This window comes from Cavia porcellus, unplaced genomic scaffold (genome assembly GCF_034190915.1).
Source record: "Cavia porcellus strain 051 isolate PalLab524CR breed Dunkin Hartley unplaced genomic scaffold, mCavPor4.1 scaffold_2, whole genome shotgun sequence".
NCBI lineage: Eukaryota > Metazoa > Chordata > Mammalia > Rodentia > Caviidae > Cavia > Cavia porcellus.
The window spans coordinates 113905181-113928633 of record NW_026947485.1 but is presented as its reverse complement, the minus strand read 5'-3'; the positions used below and the strand labels follow the sequence as shown (position 1 = coordinate 113928633).

Below are 23453 nucleotides of genomic sequence, written 5' to 3'. Positions count from 1 at the left end.
CGCCCCCTAGCGGATGAGCCGCGCACTTCCGCGGTACCCACGGTTCTGCAGCAGGGACCTCAGCCTGTCCTGGCTCCTCACCCTTGTGGTCCTCTGTTTCCCCACAGAACCTGAGGGATCTGCCCCAGCAGGAATCCCATCCTGATGTTCCTGCCCCAGCCTAAAGACCCTGGACTGAACCCCAAAGCCAGGAGTCCCATGAACCCCACCCTGAGGATGCGGTGCACTGTGTCCAGCAGCAGAGAAACCGTGCTGGAGCTGCTGTACTTGGCCCCCTGGGCCCTGGGCCCTGGGCGTGCTCAGCAAGTCGGATTCCCTGCAGGGACCAGGCGTCGGGCCTGGGAGCCTGGGGACCCCGCCTTGCAGCCCAAGCTGAGACCCCAGAGCCTTGGCTGCTCTCCCTCCCTGACTGCCTGCTCTAGGCTATGCTTCCCGCCCCTCCTTTTCCCCTCCCACTCTGCCTGGGGAGTCTAGCAGGGCTCTTGCCCTGTATCTAATAGAGTTCAGCTAATTAAGGACATCAGAAAATCTCCCCCAGTCCTGTGTTTATTCATCCAAATTTTAAGTTTGTTGAGCTCACAGCCTCCAGGCTGCTCACTACAGAAGCTCCACTCTCTGCAGGGAACTCAGCTCTGCACCCAGGCAGTCACTGGCAAACTCAGGAAAGATACCGGAGATGAGATAAAGGAAGGACAATCTGTGGGTCCTGGAGACATCGAGAGACACTCAGGAATTTACCAGAGGCCCTTCAAAGGATTATGTCCACTGAGATACAAGATGGCCAGGAAAATTTAATCATGCATCTTCCTGCCCACTGTCCCCTGCCTTCTCTCCATCCCTATAAAAGAGACATGCTTTTCTTTGGGGCAGAAGGCCTTATGTTCTTTGCCTGAATCCAGGCACAATAAAATCCATGCCATGTGGTGTTTTAAAAAGCCTCCCATTCTCTGCTGCTTACTTATATCACATCTGAGACATAGACACTGCTTCTTTTTTCTGAAGCATTCAGGTCCAGAGTTCTATATTGATGCATGGCCCCCTGAATATGTTTCCTAACATGTTCCCAGGGGTGAGCAAACCAGTGATAGAGTAGGGAAGCTATGCAAAATCGGGGAACATTATACTGACACTGAAGGCTTTGGTGTAACTGCAGACTTTCAATCTGATCTCCCATCAGCTGAACCCTGGTCTCCAGCAGGTTTATGTGATTGACCTTTGGTGCATATTATGGGCTGTATCTCCCAAGCCTCCTCTGCTATTTTTGTCGAATTGTCTACAATGCTAGGTGTCTGGACAGAGTAGGCAAGGTCAACACAGACAGCCACCAAGATCAGCAGTGCTAGAGAGACTGTTCCAACAGTAATCAGGCCTGTCGTGCTGCTAGTTCCAGATACAAGAGGATCAGATGAGGACTGCAGAAGGTGCAGCAGCTGAGCATAAGACCAAGGCTGGTTAGATTAACTGACATCCATGCTCCCATCACAGGTCCCCCAGATCATTACACTTTCATCAACTGTTATAGCAATCTTAGCTCACCAGAGGCAGGGGAACTGAGGGAACACTGAGAATTGGGAGGAACCGGACTTTTGCTAATGGCCTCAGTGGAGTTCAGCACTGCAAAGTCTAAGCACCAAGCAGGAGATGAGAGAGCTGTATATAGGGCTCCTAGGGGAAAGGGCAGGCAGATCAAAGGCAGTTACTCCAAGGCCACAGTTTTCAGCTCTGCACATCTGGGGACCTCAGAGGTCAGGGAATGGGACAGCAGGATGCAGTGCAGCTGCCTGCTTCTCAGGTGAGGAAAGGTAGTCAGTAGGGTGTCAGACTTGAGAGGCTTCATTTTCCCCAACAGATACCTTCTCCTGCTTGAATGTGATGACTTAGGGTACACCCCTTACATTTAAGGGAAGTTTCATTCCAGACCATCGTTCTATAATGGAGAACATTAGAACTGTAAATACATATTTAAGTTCTTTGTTTGCCATTCTGTGCAGCCCCTGTGTAACTGAGTCCTTAATGGGGTGCATACTGTGATCTATAAATTTTCCCCCACAACATGGGGCAGGCCAAGTTTCCAATAAGTAGTCTGTAGAGACCAGGTTCACCATGAATCAAATCTGCTGAACCTCTGAGTTAAATCCTGCAACCTCCCAGGTGAGGTCCCTGCAGGGAGAGGCTGTGAGGCTATCTTGGTAACCCACTTCCAAAATGTCCCATGGGGATCTAAATACTGTTAGCCTTATCTAGTAGGGGTCCCCCAGGTCCCAATCAAGTCATATTGACCCATAGACATTGTTTCCTCCTTTTCCCTTGCAGGGGCCCAAAGGGCAAGTAACACCTTCAGCAGAATCATTCAGACAAGTGTGGGCTTCACAGAAAAGGGCACTGGGGGACCAGCAATGGATCTCTTCGTCACCACGAGTGGAACTGAACATCACAAGGCTTAACCATTGTCAGGGCTCTGATCTAGGCCCCCATCCAACTAGGAGGGAAAAAACTCCCCAGGCAGATCTGTTCCTGATACCTGGGGGTGTGCAATGGGCAAGGAAGGAAGCCAGCAGCTTCCCCAGGCAGCTCCACCAGCTTGCAGCCTCCCCCACAGCTCAACCTGCAGAGAGATGCTTCCCTGAAAACCACAAGAGACACAGGGTGCCTGCCAGCACCCCCTGTACCCAACACCTCCCTGTCTATCACCTGGGCTTAGACCCCCTACTCAGAGACCCAGAACTGTGTACCCCTCTCAGCAATGCCTCCCACCCCTATCCTATCACCCTTATACAACATGCCCTCACCCATGGCTTGAGTCCAATGGTCTTTTCACCCTTGGCCTAACCACACCCAGTCTGCAATAAAGTCATTGTCCTTTGCTTGGACCTCACCTCCTCAGTAATCTCAGTCATGCTCTGGTTTAGCCTGTCATCTAATACCTTGTGTGAGGATGGTATCAAGGTTTCCTGCCCCAAGGATCCAACTCTCCTCCTCAAAACCACCTGGGCACACAGAGCTCAGTATCAGCATCGGACCTCTGGGTGTCCCCTGGCCTCAACTTGCTCCTGGTCATGATACTCCCTCAGGTTAGGTAAGTGACACTATTCCCTCCCCTCAATTGTGTCTTGTTTCCCTTCTCCTCCTTTACTGACTCTCGGGAATCAGCCAGAGTCATGCTGCAGAAAACCAAGGGCTGGTCACACTCACCCCTATCCAGGAGCCAGGATCCCTGATGGTCACCCAATCTCAGAGATGTCTGTTTTGGTCTCCGCATCCACAGTTCTCACCCTCCAGTAACTGACAGGAAACATCCCCTTTGGAGTCCTCCTGGGTAACTCCTTGCACTCCTGTCACCTCCCCACTCACTTGCATTCTGAAAAGCTTCAAGCCTCCCCAACTTACTCCTGACCTGAAGCCAAAATGCCTGAGCTCTACAATACAGCTTCTCCAGTCTAGGAGCCAGACAACCAGCCCAAATGGGCACCAAATAAGACATATAACTTTTTCATTCTCCAGGATTTTGACAAGTTTTGTCATAGGCTTGCTAAGTGGTTTGAGGTCCTATTTGTCCAGGCATGTTTTATTCCTCACAGGCTCCCTTTCCTCTGCACTTCCTGCACCCCTGCCAACTCCTTCTCACTTCCCTACCACCACTGCTCCCTCTGTGTGCCTCAGAAAGGATACACAAATACATGACTGTTTGCCTTGCTGAGGGACTCAAAACACCAGCCTGGAAATCAGTTGATGACTGACTTAAAACTGCTCAGTGTCTGGGTTACTTTTCTGTCCTCGCTGAGACAAAATACCTGATGCTCAAAATTAGAGAAGGAAAGGTTTACTTAGCTTACAGTTTGTGGAGGTCCCAGTGCATATTCAGCTGGCTCTAAGGCAGGGTGGCGTGGATGAGAGGCAACGGTTTGTGGTGGCCACAAGTGACAAGAGCAAAAGGGCAAAAGGTAAGAGCACACCTCCTTCCCTCCCTGATATTCTGTGCTGATGACCTGTCCCTGGGCGGTGCAGCCCTCTTATCACCAATGGCAGTGCTAGACAATGAACAAGTTATAAATGCTGTATTCAGATGACTCTGTGACTGCAGGAGGCTTGAGGGGGACAACAAGACATAAACCATAACACCCAGAATAAATCTAACACTCCAGTAGCCAGGGTTTTATCTCAGTGGCACAAGCACCTGCCTAGCTAGAGTGAAGTTGTAAGTTTGATTCCTGGTACCCTTCCCCCAGTAAAAGATAAAAATCCAGCTGTGTTCATGTGCCAGAGGACAACACCCTGACAAAGTATACTACCCTAAATTCAGAAAGCCCAAAGGGACAATTAATTCTCAAAATACATTTTATCACCCAATCAGGCCCTGAAATTTGGAAAAAAAATCCAAATAATCAAGACTGACCCTTAAACACCCCCAAAAAGGGAGTAATCTCCCAGGAGTTCAAGGTCTGTAATAACTGATATGATGCTACCCACCATCAGAAGATGGCCTTCCTGGCCACTGTACTCATGCTCTCGAAGCCCTAAAAATCACCCTCCCCCATGCTCTGATAACCTTATACTCCCTTCTCGACATCTGAGCTCTCCTCAGCTCCTCACATGTCCCCCACCTACCGCCTGCCCCATGACTCACACAACTCCATCCTCTCTTCTGTGAGACCCTCACCATTACCTCAGCCCCAGGCCCTCCCTTCAATCCAGCAGATGCCCTAATTTCACTGCAAACAACAGATAGAAACTCCGGCCCTCCTGGGAACATGACCTCCCCTTCCTCCTGCAGTTACACAGCAAGCTTTCCTCACATTTCAGGCCTTCCTGTACCTAAGCCACAGCACATCTGGCTCAGAGACTGCAGCTCCAGCAAGGCCTCCACCAGGCTGACTTCTGATGACTCATGGGGTGGAGGTGGGCTTGTGTTCCTGGTTCTGCCCCAGCTGACACAAGCTCTGCTGGTTCATGGGGGTGGGGTTTGGCTTCCTGGAAGAACCTATTCTTAAAGAGGCTGCTGAAGCAGCCGAGAGTTTTGCAGCTGACACTTCAGACCACAATGTTTCCAGATCTACAGAAGATGCAGACCCTGAATAACACTCACAGAGAGTAGAATGGAGCATTTCAATTCTTGTATTTCAGGAGGAAAGAAAAAGTATCCAGTTAAGCCAGTCAATTATGATGGAGTCACAGACATAGCACAAGAAGAGTAGGACAACACTGTATTTTCAGATCACCCCTTAGAGGCCTTCTGATGACAATGAGCTGGGCAGAAGTGAGGACAGCCTTCTTGACCATGCAGCTTATACTGAAGTCTGCACGGGATAGAAGAACTCAGTTATTGAAACCTGGGGCAGGCCTCACACACTGTTACCAACCTTGTGTTACAGCCTTCCAGATCTGTAACAACTAGGACCAGATAGAAGAGGCAAAGAAGAAGAAGAAATAAATATGTATGTGTATATATATATATATATATTCAGCTTTTTGCTTTTATTCAACAATAACCTTGGGGCTGGGGGTTTAGCTCAGTGGCGTAAGCACCTGCCTTGCAGTCGTGAGTTCGATCCCTGGTACCAATAAAAAGGAAAAAGAAAAAAAAAAAAAAAAAGAAAACAATAACCTCAGGAGAAATCACAATACTCTCCACAAATGGACTCAGCAAAAACTGGGAGAAATCAGTGAATGTGCTGTCTAAATCTATGGCTTCCACTTGGTCTTTTCCACACTGTAAAGAGTAGACCTCACTTAACGGGTTGTGGAAACAATGTGGAGATTCTAGCAGGTACAAACTGCACATGTTCCAATTGTCTGTTCCACAGCTGGGAAACAACTGCAGGATGGGTTCAGGCTGTGGCCAAAACCTCATTGATCAGCAGGTCTTCATAGGGCCTGAATTTTGCTGCAGGGCTACAATGGTAGTTTTTGGTTTTGTTTTTGTTTTTTAATCTACAGGAATCAGTTGTAATTCAGAACCAGTGTCCAGTATTTCCCCAAATATCCGATCGTTTCTTTCCCTAAGGGCAGTCACGAGAAAGAGAACTCAAGGTCCATTTAGGGGAAGAATGACACACTGACAGGATGCACTTTTTGGTAGCTCACCAGGATGCTTCTCCCTCAGGGGACACAGAACTTGGCCCTTTCAAGGAAATCTAAGTCTTCATTCTAGCTGAACTCAGGAGAGGCCATGAGTCCCCATCACTCTTATCTCAGGTTATTTTTTGTTCATTTGTCATAAAATTTTGCTTCTTATATGAATCCAGTAAGACTTTAATAGGCTTCCTTTCCATGTGACTTTGGAACACCATTGCTAATCATGGAGGGCAAAGGTCTATGAGTGTCAGATCATTTTGGTCCTTGCTTTATTTCTGCTCCTTATTATGGTGAGTGCGCAGAGCTGGCTTTTACAGTTGAGAATGGCACTTGGCCCCTATTACTCTGTGATCCAGTTAAACCCATCACATTTGGGGTCCCCGACTGAGCAAGTCTCCATCTTAAGGTAGGGCACACCAAGATGAGCAATAACAGGGCTCTTCCTGAATGCTAGCACTTTCCTCAAAATCTATTTCTTACTTATTAGTGCAGAGCACATTTTGTGGTCCTCTCAGTGTCAAGGAATACATCTTACCTGGGAAATTCACTCCAGAATCCCATTTCCTTGAGGTTTTGAGAGCCAACAATAAACTGGGAGTATTGTGCCTTTCTAGCTCACTCAAACTGGGCCATCTTTGAACCACACTTCTGCCAACCAGGAAAATAAAACATTAATACAGTTTTCTTTGCTCCATGAGCTGAAACATTAAATTCAGAACCCCTAATTAAGATCCCATACCAAGAAAATCAGCCTGATCTAAAACCCAGAAGTGTATTTCTCCTGCCATTATTCCACATCTTTAAAATCCTCCGCTATGCATGTTTTTCACACCTCAGCTTCTCAGACTTAGAAAACTCACGAAGTTCTTTGGGAGCATTGTTACCTCATGGGTCATTGTGCATCTAACTTTGAGGAGCCTGCTGAGGTTTCAACCTGGTTACAGATGTAGTAAAAGAGGGTGGAGCCTGTGTGTTGTCAGCATTTATTCCTTGGTAACTGCAGCAGGGATGGTCATTTCCTAGTTCATAGGCAACAGGTGTTATTTTCATATATTTTGATTAACAATGACATGGAAAATTTGATTAAGTACTGCATGAGTTTTCTCTCAGATGTGTGAATTTATATGACATCCAACTACAAAGTACTAAGATAGTCTATCATATATATATATATATATATATGAGTGTGTGTGTAATTATATTATATTATATTATCAGAAACAGAAGAGAAGTCTACCACAGGTGGTGAGGATAGAGTATCCTGTGCCACTCTTCCTCTAGTAGGAAAGTCCCACTGGGACATAGGAGCTCAGTGACTCCAGTGTTATCCAGTTCCTTCCAAACATTGCCACCCCAATGCAACCCCACAGGCTACTGAAGCACATGTTCAAATAGCAGTCACATTAACCCATCTCAGCACCAAATCTGTCTTTGTTATTTTCCTGCTGCTAAAGAAAAACATTTGACACCCAAAACTTAAAGGAGAGACTTATTTTGACTTGAGTTTTTTGAGGTTTCAGCCGATAGATCAATGTGTCCAGGTCAGGGCAGTAGGACCATCCTGTAGGGATTGGCAGAGGGCAGCTCCTCTGTGCTAGGTGTCCAGGAATCCAAAAGTGAATGGAGAAGTTGGGCTGTTGATAAAACTCACATGCCCACTCCCAGGGACCCACCTCTTCTGACCAGGCCCTAGCCCTAATTTCAAATCAGATCTACATATCTGTAGTCCAGAGCTGAGGGTAAGCAGTGCTTTCATCCAGAATTATGTCTTCTGCAATAAAAGGGAGAGATCTGTTACCTGTCGGCCTTAGGAAATGAGCTCCCTGTTCCATGAGCACTGTCCAAAGAGGGGTGAAGAGCACAGCACAGCGACCCAGCAGTCCTATCCACAGCCCAGGCCCTGAGCCAGTCCCACTGCAGACCTTGGGATCTTTCCTGCCAGGGAAATTCCTCCAAAACTTTTCAGTTCTGTCCCTGGTCTGTGCTGTCCTCTCAGAGGATCTGAGGACAGGATGGGTGAGAATGGGGAATGCGTGGCTGTCCACCTAGGAGAGGGATCACCAGGGTCTAATGCTCAGGGGGCTTCCCAGGCCCTCACACAGGGGCACCTCATTCACACGGAGAGAGGAAAACAACCCCAGAGGGACCAGGAGAGTCAGAGACGGCAGCACAGAGCAGAGGGGTCAGGATGCTCAGGAGAGGACCGGGGCAGGGGAGGCGGGGAGCAGGGAAGGAGGGAGGAGGAGTCAGAGAGGAGCAGGCAGAGGCCAGGGCAGCCTGGGCAGGGAGGCTGTGTACAGAGTTGGACCTTGATTAGGGACAATGGGGAGAAGTGAGATGGGAAGCATCAGAGAGAATGAAGAGTCCCCACTACTTAGTATGGCTCTCTGTAAAGAGAGAGGTAAAGCAGTGTAACATGCAGTGGTGAAATTCACTCCACACCAGTCCCTGCTGACCACTTTCCTCTGCAGGAGAAAAGCCATGGTGTGTGCAGTGGGGAGAGAGCCCCACAGACCTGGGGATTCAGGGCTTCAGGAGCTGGGGGCGGGGGAGCTCTAGCCATGGCTCATAGGTGTATCAGGTCCCTGTGGGGCTCTGGAGCTGCTGTCTGAATTAGGGAGGTGCAGCTCCTGCTCCTGACCATCCAGACCCCACCCTGGTGCTCAGGGGATCTCTCTGCAGCCAGACTCTCTCTTGGAGGTACTATGTATGGATCTGGGATCCTCTGTGGCCAGGTTTGCATCCTGATGCTGCTGGGAAGGGAGGGGTTTCTAATAGCAAGGCTTATGGTGGTCATGGCACTGCTCACACAGGAAACCCGGGCCTGCTGCTCCCTGTTGCTCCTTGGTTGCATGGTGAGTGGCTCTGCTTGGCTCCTGCTCTGACCTGACTGGGGAGGAAAACCGAAGCACCAACTGACCATGACCTTCAAACCTCCAGAACTAGGAGATAAAATCAAACTTTTGCTTCACAAAACTTGGTAAGGCAGGCATTTGTTAAGGCAAAGCAGTACCTACACCCCTTGTTTCCTCACTCAAGAGTTTTCTCTTTCATCCTCTCCCCTATCAGTGTACTGGTGCTCACATAACTCCAGGCGCAGCACAGGTCCAGCATGAAGAAGCCCTCTTCCTGGTTCACAGGCATCTTACGCATTATTGGGCAAAACCTTTCCTCTCACACTAGATTCCCACAGAGTTGAGGTGGCAAACATGAGATCACTTTAAATCTTACCCTTCGCTGGCCCTGAACCAAAGCTGGTAAATTCCTGATGCTGTTGGTTTCAAACAGTAGCTTAAAGAGATGTCTTCTATGGTCTGCTGGCCATTTCAGAACTTGGTCAGTGAAATGGTCAATTCATTAGAAAGAAACAGCTGAAAGCAGCCCCTTCTCCCCCTGGTGAGCAGCTGTGAGCCTGGCAGGCTCAGGCAGCCCAGGACAGGAGCTTCCAGCATTAACTGGGCCTCATGCCATGCTGGGACTTGGTGTGCTAGGAAACCAAGCAACTCCTGCCCTCCATGAGCAGCTGTGAGCCTTCCGACTCCTGGGCTGAGAATCAAACATCACACCCTCCCACCCCATTAGCAAGTGAGAGCCAGTGATCTGGACATCCCTTGAGAGGTTGACCATAGGCAATGTAGCAAATAAGGGGGATTTCCTTCTATCATCTCTTTGAAGGCAAATCCTTTCATCCTGTTTTGCTTTGTTCTAATTAATGGTATTATTTTAGCCTATTGGTTTTGTTGAACTTCAATATACATGAAAGTATGGTCAGCTATTTTGAGGAGAAAGAGAGACTGTACGACAACCATTAGTGACTTTCCTATTGCCTGGTTTTGAAGACCTAAAACGTCTTTCTCATTCTTTTCAGATCAGTTTTATACTGTGTTGTTTTGTATGAATTCTCTGTATGCGAAGACATGGACAACTATTTGGAAGAAAACAAGAGACAATATGATAAATAGTAAAGATCTCAGGACATCTATCTTTGAAATTTGTATCTCTTACATTGCTTTCTTATGCCCTATTTTGTTCTATTTTGTTGTGTTTAATTTTACCCTCTTTAAAATTAAAGAAAAAGAAAAGAATCTTTCCCTCCACAATTACCTGCATATCTCCCAGCTTCCTTCAGACCTGCAAGCAGATGGAGACAGTAAAGTCAGCAGAGTGAGGGGGCAGCAGGGCAGCTGTAGGGAAACGGGGTGTGGGGTATCATTGGTGAGAATCAGGACTGTACTCACCGTTATTTACAAAAAGTTTTCTTTGTTCTTCAAACAATCACACAGAAATATTTTGATGACACACAGACTGAATTTTCATTTTTTCCCTGAATTTTCATAGGAAAGAAAAGAGAACTTACTAAGTTCGTTACTGATTCTCTATAAAAAAAAAAAATAGACAATGGCATATACATTTTTGAAACACCCAGGCATAGCCTTTGTCATCACATAATCTGTAAAACATTTGGGAAGATCTACTCAGCTTTATGGAATATGAAGCAGATCGACAAGGGCCAGATGTCCAAGGTTTCCATGTGGGAAGCCGCTGACCTTGTTAAATCACACAATCCTTAAGGCTAGTTCTATTTGAGTCCTACAACTAACACAAGCAGCCTGTTAAAGCGAAATTTTTACTCCACTAGATCAGTTTATATCCTCAGGACATTCCTGAGGTAACTGCAAATATTTCCTCTCTGCACAGCAAACATTTACCATGGTCCTGCCAGTCCTGCTCTAGCCTGGAGCTGCCTGTGCACAGGGACCTCAGGAAGAGCCAGGTTCAGGCTCTGCTCTCCCAGGGCCTCTGCAGCCCTCATTACAGTCCAGGGGCTGGGAGCACCATGGGGCACAGAGCAGAAAGGGGCCTCAGCATCCTGGAGAGGGAGTTTGTTTGTGCTCTCTGTTACTGCTTCATTAAAAATACTATTTCTGAGAAGAAAAACCGGTTTAATATACTGGTAAAAATCAGTGAGAAGAAAAAGCATTTCACATTTTCCTTTACCTACATATAACCACTTAAGGCATCTTACATCTAGATCCAAGATATTTTTATTCTACAATAAATTATCTAAAAATTCTTCCTCTTTGTCTGTCACAATCATTTAAGTGCTAATTGTAATTACTGGTTCATAAAAATCAGCAAATATCATTAAGTATCACTGAATAGCTAAATGATGTTTCTTTCTATTGCTAATATACTTTTGCTTTCCTGCCAGTCATGTAACAGAGTTTTTCCTTATTACAATAAGGAAATAATATATATTTAAAATTTCCTCTGGTAAAAACAAAGATATAAAAACTGGTCTAATGAGTAATAAAAATACAGAGGTAAATAGTCTGTAAATATAAAAATCTAAAGTCGAAGCAACAAATTAAAAAGTAAATGAAGCATACAACCATTTTTTTGATTCTATGTCACACAAGACCTGGTCCCATTATAAGGGGGGTCCTATGATGTGCTATAGATCATTACTCTAGGAGAAAGAGTAGGAGCCTGGGCCTGGTGCTTAGGACACAGTGGTCTCCATGTCAGGAGGGGTAAGTGTCTGCAGATGCACGGCCAAAGGAGGGCCCACCCTCCACCTCCTCCCCACCTGCTCCCTCTCATGCCCCACCTTGGATCCCGCCAGGCCCTGACTCCAGCCTCACCAAAGCACTAGGATGTTTTGTCTCCTCCTCCACCACCTCAGTAAAAGTTCTGAGTCTCCTGCAGTCACTGCTCCCTCAGTGAACTCTAACTCACAAGTCAGTGGATTCTATGATGAAATCCTGATGAAGCCCAAACCATGTGATTATACTGCTAAACCTCCCTCTACTCAAAATCCTGGCATATTTTTCACTAATATTTAATATAAATATGCAGATTCTAGGTTTGGCCTGCTGTGGTCTTCACAATCTGCCTTCTGTCTAACTCTCCTATCTCATCCTGCTCATCCTTCCCTATAATTCATGTTGTTATTTTTAGAATCAGACATAGGAGAGAACAGTACATTATTTTACTTACATATATATCATCATGATAAACTACGTACTTATCTAGCATATGGGATTTCTTTGATAAATGAAGATAAAATTATGATGGAAAAGATGTTATCCTTATTAGAATTTGTTCATATGACTTGGTAATTTAAAATAGTTAAATGATTTTCTTCTATAGCTGTGGTTTTATTTTATAGTGAATTTCAAATTTCCTTTACTGAAAAGTAGAAGTAATTCAGTTCTAGGAAAGGATTTCAGCATAATTCTTGGAAGGATCAACATATGCTTGCAGAGATTTCAGATTGGGATTAATGTGGTTAATGATGAATTCAGTCTGGATGGAGTCGGTTGGCTAAGCTGATTTAGATAAACTTCACATTTAATCAGTACATTGTCTTACAGGAGATTTGCTCAAAGAGAAAGTGAAATTAAAATTAGACCAGTGAAATTTAAAATTAGACCAGGGAGTGAAATTTAAAAATTAGACCAGAAAGGCAATGATGCAAATTGATCACATTCCACTGACTATGGTGATAGAATCCTGGACCACATAATTGGTGTTTGCCACTGAACTGAGATGGCCTCTGACCTTGGGCTGTCATAGAAATAGGAGCCCACTGTCCTTCCTCAGGGTCACAGATTCAGCCCACAACATTTCCTGGGAAGATCTCATCTGTGTATTTAGCTTCCTAACAGAAAGTGACCAATTTAAATATAAAATGCCAAGCTGACCCCACAGTTCTTTGAAAGCACATCTGAAAAGCAAGCAAAAAAGTAATTTGGAGATAACAGTGAACCTAGGGTTAAAATAAGTATTAAGTAGTTATTGTATTAGTCCCCATGTGTAAATTAATGATTTAGGGCAGGTGATATTGGTAATAATTAACATTAAAGTTAGAAATACATGCTGGTTTAGTACTTTAGCTTCAACAAGCATGTGAGAAAAACAATGTTGACTCCCATGAGCCTTTGTTTTGTATAGATTTCAGTGGGTGAATTTGATCTTTGAGGAGAAACTAAATGAACCTTATGTGGATATGCAAGAACAACTTTAATTTTACAGGAGTCCAGATGCAGGTATAAAAGCAACTCTTTTCCAGGCTCACCATCTGCACAAGTGCTACCAAACACTTCCTTCATCTGAGTCAGGTGTTTAGATGAGTTACAGTTTAGCCCTGAGTGTAGCTTTGTGTCAGAAACAACAGCATCATGCCCACATAGGAAGTCAAATATAAAATCCAGGTGGTTAATACCTTGGTTCCTTTTGAAGTTTCTAATTATTACAGATTTCACTTAAACCCAGATCTGCACTATCAGTCTGGAGCTGGTTATCCTGAAAGTGAGGACAGATGTCACTTATGTTGCTCCACATTGAGAGAAAGTGTGGCTGAGTGAATTAACATAGGAAAGGAAAATGCCAATCACAGCAATTCCTCTTTCTCAGCCTGTTTCCATTAAATGGACTGCACTCTATGTAATTTGTATAGCGGTTTGGAGGCCAAAATAAAATGCTGTATAATTACACAGGGATGGAGATTTAGAGTGATTTATTCAGAATGTCCTTGTCACCGGGGATTCCTTCTTACTTTTCTCAAAGTTTTCTCGCTTGTGAGGGAATTTCTTTTTTTTTTTTTTTTTTATTTAAGAGGAAAAAGAGAAAAACACAAAACAAAACAAAGCAGTGTAAGGTTACACATAATACAGAACTACAAAAAAAAATAACAGTAAGAAATCACCTGTTAATAGATTACATATTATCATCTTGGAAATAGTTGCTCAAATCACAGTATCAAAGAATACAAAGTAGACATTCAAACAGAGATACTGCAAACAGCTGTGTTCAATGATCCAAAAACATTAATATAGTCAGCTATTTAACACCCCTAAACACACTTGCTGTTATATCCGTTAAAGCTCTTTTTTTTTCCTCCCTCTCTTTTTTACAACAAAATTTACACATTTTGGATTTTATTACTCCTTAGTTCTTATTACTTTTTGGGGGGGAGAGAATAAAGTCAAATATAGCAAAACAAAGCTGTCAGTCAAAACCAAGGATAGACATAGCACATGATGTAGAACAGAGTACAAGGTTATTAACAATGGTTATCAACGTTGTCTCTTGTTTCCTTAAAAAGAATTGTCTATCTCATTAGATATTATAAAGTTGGACAAAACAGTAAAGAACAAGACCAATAAAACTTAGGCATTGTAAACATTACAGGACTTCCAAAGAAGACAATAGTCAAACCAGAATGGGCATCTTTGTGAATCTTATTGCCTTCAAAGTAGTTGCCTATACCCTCAAACTTCATACTATCGCACAGAATGGAACAGAGTCTAATCAGTCAAAACAAGATCGTGGGAGTATTACAGGACTTCAAAACAAGTTCATAGGAAATCAAAAAGAGTTACTATTATATATCCTAATTTTTTAAATTTTTCCCTTAATTAAAATAAACATAAGAAATAACTAAATAATTTTTTTAAAGAATAGTAGTTACCATAGTGTCTGTCTTTTTCCTTGAAATATTTGGATAAAACTTCATATACTATAGCTTCAAATATTTCCATATCAAGAAGCCCAGAATAAAGCCTTTCTAATTAATAAGTGAAAATTTTATAAGGCTTCAAGGCCACATAATGGGGAATCATGTGAGGGAATTTCTTATTCTCCTGGGGAAAAAAACACCTTTCTTTCTGAGATAACCATAGGCTCATTGTATGTTTGCCACCTAGACAGATTTGTCTGAAGTTGATCAAACCTCTCATGGCGGTGCAGTGCCACATTTCCTGGTGTTTAACCCACTTTTCTTTTCTCATCAGTCACCTGGCTAACATGGGTCTCTTTTGCTAGCACCACAGATCACTATCCAGAATGCAGGCTGATTCTGCTTTGTTCATTCTGCTCCTCTCCTTCATGTGTAAAGCCTTCATCAGCTCTGAGCTCAGACCTGTTCCCAAGGCCTCGGCCAAGTCACTCCTGACCTCCAGCTCTTCTCTCACTGTTGGCTCCAGCAGCCGTATAATTACTGTTTTCCATAACTCTTTAAAAGACTACTTTTGAGTTTATTTCAAAAGCATAAACTTGACTTCTTTCTATTTTCATTGTAACAGTATCTCACTCTGTAGTCTAGGCTTGCCTTGAACTCATGGAGATCCTCCTGTTGTAGCCTCCAGACTGATGTCATTACAGGAATGTGCCACTACACCCAGCATTGATCAATCTTGAGATACCAGTTACCTCTGATGTTTGTCATAAAGCATGGAGCAGACAGGCAATTACTGAATGAAGAAAAGCCCGCTGTTGTTCCAATGGTTATGGAAGACCACTGAGGCCAGGTCCTCATTTGGTTTAAAGAAGGCAGCTTGATTTCCTACATATGCCTAACAACTTGCTTCATGCTATGAGTGTTTTGCAAATATTCGAAGGAAGATATTTCAGTTTTCTCTAACCAACAGTTCAGATCAAAAATGCATTGAAATATATAGGTAATTTGTTTTCTTAAAGAAGTAAAAGTATATAGAGCACGGACTGCTATTTGATTTTAAAATTTTAAACATTGCCTCTCATGCATCATTTACAATGCTTTTGGCTTATCTCTTCTGCATGAGGAACAAAACAAAAAGCTATGTTACCAGCTTCTCTCCTCTCCCTATCCACAATATACCAATTGCATCCCAGAATTTATCTCCATTTGACAAAAGAGCCTTTTAGCTAGATATCTGACAGATCTGTATTCATGGATAGAGATGGGAGAGTATTTTCTTACTAAAGAAAATCAGGTCACAAATTGAAGAATACATCATACGATGTTAAGTTTAGAGTATTAAGTAGGGTCTCCTCATGTTTTAAATTTTGGCAGTGATCAGTCACATGTGTGAGAGTGTAGTTGAGCAGTAAATACTAATCCACACATTCTTCTCAGGACACTCAAAGGGTGTTTTTAAAATAGGTGTGAGGATTCTCAACCATCACCATGCTTTTAGGGGGTGGCCTAGCAAATGGGAAAAGAATGTGGAGTAATGAGCAAGGTTATGAGTCAGAGCACCAAGGGGGAAGAGTGCTGCTGTCATCTACCTTGGGTCCACAGAGGATGCGTTTTGGGCAATCAGGTCAAGACCTCAGTGTTTTAGGCTTTCTCTGGAGTAAATATGTAATGCATATTGTCTCCAATACTCAGGCAGATTTCCAACACGGTCTTAAAATATTTCAAAACTCTGCACAGTGCAGCAGGTCTGGTCCCATATTAACCTGAACCCATACTTAGTCATCCCCCAGATGACAGCTGCTTGGCACAGAATCAGGGCCACTTGGGATTTCTGTGTCCTTGACACTCCATCATCATAAGTAACTAATCTCTTTAATGTCTTGGCAACAGCTGAAAGAAAATAACCTGGAAAAAAGTTGTTTTACAAGTTCGCTAGTTAAATAACAACCTACATATTTCCTGGACTATCTAATTGGTATAATGCACACTTTGTGAAAAGAGTAACTTACTAAGTCTCTACCTGAGCCTGGCTACTTCCTCCCAGGGATGCAGGCATTAGCATCAGTTAACAGAGCAGTCATTCAGGCACTGGGTCTAAGCGGGGAGGAATTTCATTAGATCCCAGCTTCACCCTCCCAAGGCCCGCTTCACAGACAGATTCCTGAGATCGTTTGTGCAGTCTCCTCAACTTCCGTCCAAGTCTGCTCACTCCTTTCTCCTCCCAGGAAGCTGCTCAAGTTGGAGCAGGCAGTGGCTCCCTAGGAGAAGGGCAGTGACCTGACCTACACGACTGAGACATCAGGGTATACTTTAGCCTGTAGGGCTCATGATGTTAGGGCTCATGATTCGGGATGAACCTTGTGGTCTCCCTCAGGGTCCCTCACTGGTCTCCTTTCTCCTGAAGTCAGGAGAAAGGCATCTGGCTACATCCACAGCAGCTCCACTGGCTGGCCCCTGGCCACAGCTGCTCACCTGGGCACAGCATTCCCAGAGGAGCCAGCAAAGCCTGAGCGTCAGGTCAACATGATGTGCTGTAAGAGCACAGTAATTCTTTTCATTTATTTATTCTTTTATTCACTTTTGGTACCAGGAATTGAACTCATGACTTCTTGCCTCCTAGGCAGGCACTGTGCCTTCTGAGCTGTATTTCCTGTCTGAGCATAGTAATAAAATAACGACCTTATAGACATTTTATAGAACAAGTTAAGCAGCAGTTAATGGTCTCTGACTGTGCTCATGCTACAGTCACAGAGTCAGCTTGCAACATTCAGTCAGCCTCTGCTGTCTGCATCCAGCCACTCTTTCTGGTAGCACACTGGGTCAGCTTGACTGTGTCCTGCTACAAGGGCTGGGTTTGTCCCCTCCCAGAAAAACATATACTGTTCCCGACCAGCTTCAAGGGCTTCATGTTTGGAACAGACTGACCCAGTCAGGGACATGTTTAACTTCCCTTGCTCCACCCAAACCTCCTTTCCTTCTTTCCGGGATGCCCCTGCTTTATGGTAAACAATTCCTGTTAAGGAAATCTATCTAGAATTAGCTTGCTTGACAACAGGTGACAGAATCTGTGCACCCAAACAGGTAATAACTTGCCATAATCCTCATAATCCCTGATTACAATTGTAATTAAGTTGAAGCTAAGAGGACTCTGAACCACGGATTTGGACTTAGATTCATGGCCCAGTCCACTGGCATTAAAGTCAGTAAAGCTGCTTTCTAGACTCCTCGGGAAAGGAGGCTCCCTTTCAATTTTATAGTGGTTTTCCTGCAACATTGTCAAATAAACATAGATTATAAAACAGGAGATTTTATAAAACTTCAGTGTCATCTGACATTCGCACCATAATACACACACACACATACACATCCCCACACACATACACATACACTATTATAGAATTTAAATTTCTAAGAAAAAAATATATACATAAGAAACACTGTGATCTTTAATTGATATTTGCATATTGGCCTGCCCAAAATCAGACACTGGGCTGGACACTGAGTCTCCCCACGAAGCAGTGATGAAGATCTCTTGGCCTGCCACTGCTGTAGGCCCAGAGCTCCATGGCTTGTGACAGTGAGGTACCACTGCTTGTGGGGCTGGGGTGGACTTGAAGGCCCCCAGGATGAGGATTACCTGGCCCCTGCAAGGAAGCATAGTCAGCCCAGAAAGAATCAAGCGCAAGAGGGATCTGGAAGAGGAAAGCACTGAAATATCCCCAATGAAACCGAAGAATGTACAACTCAAAAATTCTTTCTTCTCTAGATTCTTCCACTGAATTTTAAATGAACAAGTCCTTGTAATTTCACTCCTGACCTATATATAACTAGGATCCCACAGTTCCACCACAAATGAGTGAACCCAGACTCTTTCCCTTTTGCCTTGGTGTCTTCTAGATCTTTGGAGAAGACCAGCAGGGATTACGAAGCTAACAGCAAGTAGCACCAGGAGCACAGTCACCATCACTACCCAAGTGTTGGCCTGGGGGAAGAAGGCCTCTGGAAAACAGGAAGCAACTGCTGAGACCCAGCTGGACACCTGCTGACTTGGTGCTGAACTCCAGTCTTCGGATGGATTCTCCAGAGACAGAGCAGAGCAGACAGGCTGGACCTCAGCCCCACTGCAGATCTCAGGAGCTCAGGACCTGAGGGTTACTTTGTCCCTGCTTACCCAGTGTATGAGACCCAGGAGGGCCTAAAGAATTTGGGAGATCCGGGAACACGATGGACATGGCAACCAGTGCAGCAGACACTCATGCATCTACCATACAGACTGAATATCGTGTTTATATATGTAATGGGTGACAGTGTCACTACACACAAGGACACTCAGTGCAGGAGACTCCTCCCCTCACTCTCCAATGAACCTGCCCTGCTCCTCTCTGTCCAGTTATTTCCTCCTGTGCACAGCTGTGAGCCCAGCGCTATGCTGAGGACACAGGGGGAGAGGCTCTGCCATCAATAGGGGATGTGGAATGGGGTCAGGTGATAAACCACGGAGATGTCAAGGCCCATGCCTGAGAGACAGCTCTAGCTCACAGGAAGGATTCATCTGAAAGTTGTAACTGCTAGTGTTATAAATTTGAAAGAAGCCTGTGATGCTCATGTTTCTCTACATAATTATGTGAGCTTAGAAAAGGAATAAGAACATTCTCATTCAAGAACAATGTTTATTCAGTGTTTTAAAGTCATGCTTGCATGTAAATCAGCTAATTGGATAAGTACTTTGAAAGTACTGAGGGAAAATTGGTTCAAATTATGCAAATAAGAAGATCCATTTTCTATCTTTCTCATGCTCTACCACATAGGTTTCAGGAGTCTTTTGAAATGAAGGTTAATGATATTTATATTTATTAGTGCCAACTCATCATCTTTTCAAATATATTCTGAAAATTATTATTAGCATGAGACTCTACAGCTTTTGTTCTACTGTATTACCTCAAAATTTGTTTTTCTAAGGTTGTCAAGATAAATGAACTCCTCTGATGCATAATTTTCTCTTTAAGTTTCCAACTTCAAAAGTCTATATTTTGTAACTTTTCACGTGTGTGAAAAGTAAGCTACCAAAGTAAATTATGAAAAGTATTCCTTTAGTAATTCTGTCAGACACTAATTTCTATATCAAAGCGGTGATATATGTTCCACATTAATTAATTTACAAACTAGTGAGGATATACAGGAAGTAGGAAACAATATCCACAATAGTTTATTCTCCACATGGGGACCCAGGAAAACACAACTCAGAATACGTAAGGGAGCACAGAGAGGCACTCAGTGCAGGAAGAGCTGGGTGAGGCTCCTGGAAAAGTCTCAGTGTTCAAGACAGTGGAAAATTGCTCCTGTGAGGAGACAAAAGGAGCCCAGCAGGCAGCACCATGGGCAGCAGGGCTTTGCGGGGTGGGGTGGGGCAGGAGGTGGGGAGAAAAGGACAGAGGGGCAAAAGCTGAGGCTGCAGGAGAACAAATGCACAGGGAAGGACCAGCGAGGTCCTAGGCTGCGTGGCTTCTCTGTGACCCAGAAAAACAATCCAGGAGGCTCAGGGAGCCCTGGAGCTGCCCTGGATTCCTGTGAGCATCACTGTGGACAGAGCCTAGTGTGGACTGCCAAGAGCAGCACTCCTCAGTCCTCAGATGCCAGGTGTGAGTGACACCTCATGTTGGTCTAGGGACAGGGACAGAACAGGGGCTGGGATTATGGGTATATTTAACTAGCTTTCCAAATAAGACTTGGAAATGTGTGGCCTGGACCATTTTCCCAGTCTTCCCATCAGGGTCATCACTGGTCTCCCTCCCTCCTCAGCACTGACATCACAGAGTGAGGGCTCTGAGGGAACTTCCCTGCCTCTGAGAGAAGCGAATCCCTGTCCTCTCTGAGAACAGGGGTCCTGATCCAACAGGACACCTCTCCTCTTGAGCTTTCCTGCACTATGATAGAGCTTTCCACGTGGATCAGGCCATCTTCTCATACTGACAATGTGTCAGCATCAGGCGACAGCGGCCATCTTTGTGGGTCCCTCCACTGGAACTCAGGGTCTGGGTAGCACCCTGAGGATGAGCAGGTCAGTGTGATGTTTCCAGCATGTGCAGGCTGAATGTGGATATGAGGAGGTGCTGGAGGAATCACGAGAGGGACAATAATGTTTCTATTTGAGTTTACAACCATGTCAGATGGGCCGGTCAGCTGGTGCTGACTAATTAATCTCTCTACGAATTTCAGCTCTGTTTGTGAAAACTAAGGTACAGAAATATTGGCCATAAAATATTTCCCCATATAATGACTTAACTAAATGACATTAACTGTACTGGCACTTAACAAAATACCCAGTACCAGGCAGCTCCATATCTTTCATTTCCTTTTCCTCCATCTCCTTGCAGGTATTTTTAATTCTTCCATATGCTGACTCCCGAGGTGGGTGGTGAAATACTCTGTCCACCTAGTTGGAGCCCAAGAGCTGCAGATCACACATCAATTTATGATTTTCTGTGGCAAAACACAGTTGGTCTCACAGCTTTCACTGAGCTCTTCTTGATCTGCAGCAGAACTCTCCACAAGAACCTGTGACATGGCAACAGTCCTGTCACCATGGTCCAGTCCATCAGACATTACAATATGTGTGAGGAGCATGTGTGACATGGTGGATGGAAATAAACACTGGTCCACTTTATTTAACATCAATTCAAGTTTTCAGAACAACTTCAGCTAGAACACCATATTGAGGTGGCATGGTAAAATGCTTGTCCTGTCTGTGCACACGCCTGCCAGCTAAGCACCACACAGGCCCAGTGTACTTTGTACTTAGACTGGACTTAAGATGCTGGTGGAAGTGATATGCTGGACATGCCAGGAGAATCTTTTAGCAGGTGACCAAAAAAGGATGGGCCATTCCATCAGTCTTCCTCTTACCTCTCCAGAGATGGCTTGATGTCTTCCTCAAAGTGGACAGAAAAGCTTCAGTGAGGGGAGCAGAGCTTCAGAATGGAGGACATGTAGACCTCACAGTGTACACCCACTCTCCCACCCCAGACCCCTTGCTTCTCGCTCCTCACAGGAGCACTGGGCCAGGATGAAGCTGAGCATGCAGCAGGGCAGTGCACAGCAGCATGGACTCCTCAGCTGTCCCGCGGCTGTGTCTGTCTACAGCACTGGTCCAGGGAGAGGAGGTGGGGAGAGGAAAATGGAGTGGGGAGCAAGAGGTGAAGCCACAGAGCTGAGCCCCAGAGAAGAGCAGCCCTGCTGAGGGCAGCACAGTGTCTGCTTGAAGGGGAGACAGTGAGGAGAGGGACAGGGACAGGGCTCTGGGCTCCTGCAGAGACTGCATCTCCAGTGGGAGCAGGTTCCTGACCTGGGCCACACTTCAATCATCCAGGAGGACAGGGCGGACTAAAGAACCAGGGCCAGCAGCCACACAGCTAAGAAAGCACAGGGCCTTCAGAGAGGGATCATGGGGTTCAGCTCTGAGCAATCAGCCCAGGGTTTGAGATATAGTAATGAGGCGCAAGGAGCCTCACACTGAGATATAGTAATGTGGCGCAAGGAAAAACACTGCATCAATGTAGTACAAAATTTTTTCTAAGGTATCATAAGAGAAAAGGAAAAAAAAATAATTCCCACATTATAAAACACACATGAAGTTTCCTGTAGAATAGAGACAGAACACAGCAGTGAATTTAGGGACCAAATTTTCTAATGGAAAAATATGAATTCTTCAAATCATATTACTGATTGCTGATTATTTGAATTTTCAGTCACAAGGACACACTGTAAAATTCTCATGTGCTTAGCTATAGGAACACAAATTCCTGGCACAGTAAAGCCTAAGACTGCATGTAACTAGCTTTTTTTTTCTCTTTTTTCTTTTTTATTTAAAGAGAAAAACAAAACTAAATGAAGCAAAATAGTAAAAGGCAACAAGTAATACAGAAATTCAAGAGAAAAAATATACAGTAAGAATTCAATAGTTAATAGATTACATATTTTCATCTCAGAAACAGTTATCCAGATTACAAAATTAAAGCATACAAATTGGACATTAATACAGTGAGATTGCAGACAGTTCTGTTCAATGATCCAACAAAAACTCAGTAATATGGTTTTCTATCCTACACATTTAAATATACTTGCAGTTATTTCCTTTAGATTACTTTGTTCCTCTCTTTTTTATGCTAACAATCACACATTTTGGTTTCTATTACTCCCACAGTTCTTTATAACTTTTTCTTTGAAGAGGAAAAGAAAAAAGATAAAAAAAAAAAAAACAAGACAGACCAAAGAAAAACCCAACGTGACAAAGCAAAACAGAGTCAGTTAGAAGAGGAGGATGGATATAGTATATAATGCAAAAAAAAAAAATTACTAGGTGACCAACAATGATTACCATTATGCCTCTTGTTATCCTAAAAAGAGTTGCCTATATCAGCTGATATAAAAGAATGGAACAAAACAGTACAGAAGACCAATAAAACCCACATTGGAGATCTTACAGGACTTCCAAAGAAGATAATAGTCAAACCATAATGGGCATCATAGAATATCTGGTTGCCTTCCAAGTGGTTGCCTATACCCTCAAACTTGATACTATTAAGCAAAACAGAATATAATAAAATAAGTCAGAACAAGATGTGGAGAACAATACAGGGGTTCAAATCAGGTTAATAGGGAAACAAAAAGTTACTATGATATATCCCACTATTTTTAATTTAGTTTTCCCTTAAAGATAACTAAGAAATAAATTAAATTTAAAAAAAAGAAAAAAAGTGGGGGAGATTGAGATAAAAAAAAAGAACATATCAATAGAACAACACTGGTCAGAATTGAAAGATTTAAGCATCATTGTGTTTCACCACCAGATAGCCTGACATTAATAGTAGTTACCATAGTGACTCTTTCCTTGAAATATTTGAGTCTAACTTCATATACT

General features: G+C 44.0%; 1 protein-coding gene, 1 long non-coding RNA gene and 1 other non-coding gene across 4 annotated transcripts in view; 2 read left to right on the top strand and 1 right to left on the bottom strand.

Annotated features, from left to right (window-relative positions):
- The window catches only part of LOC101787138 (butyrophilin-like protein 10), a 32281-nt gene extending 28298 nt beyond the window's left edge, over window positions 1-3983 (bottom strand). The window contains exon 1 of one of the 2 annotated variants that reach the window (XM_063245233.1): window positions 3834-3983. The gene's annotated coding sequence lies outside the window, so the exon portion shown is untranslated. The remainder of the gene's footprint in view (window positions 1-3833) is intronic. The other variant, XM_063245234.1, reaches the window with a different exon arrangement.
- LOC134475262 (uncharacterized) lies at window positions 2936-10063 on the top strand. The gene is made up of 3 exons (XR_010046323.1): window positions 2936-3076; window positions 8886-9052; window positions 9941-10063. It is a non-coding gene; the product is annotated as an uncharacterized LOC134475262 (long non-coding RNA).
- On the top strand, window positions 9310-9445 carry LOC111754501 (small nucleolar RNA SNORA2/SNORA34 family). The gene has a single exon (XR_002789182.1). It is a non-coding gene; the product is annotated as a small nucleolar RNA SNORA2/SNORA34 family (small nucleolar RNA).
- Window positions 10064-23453: the final 13390 nt, after the last annotated feature.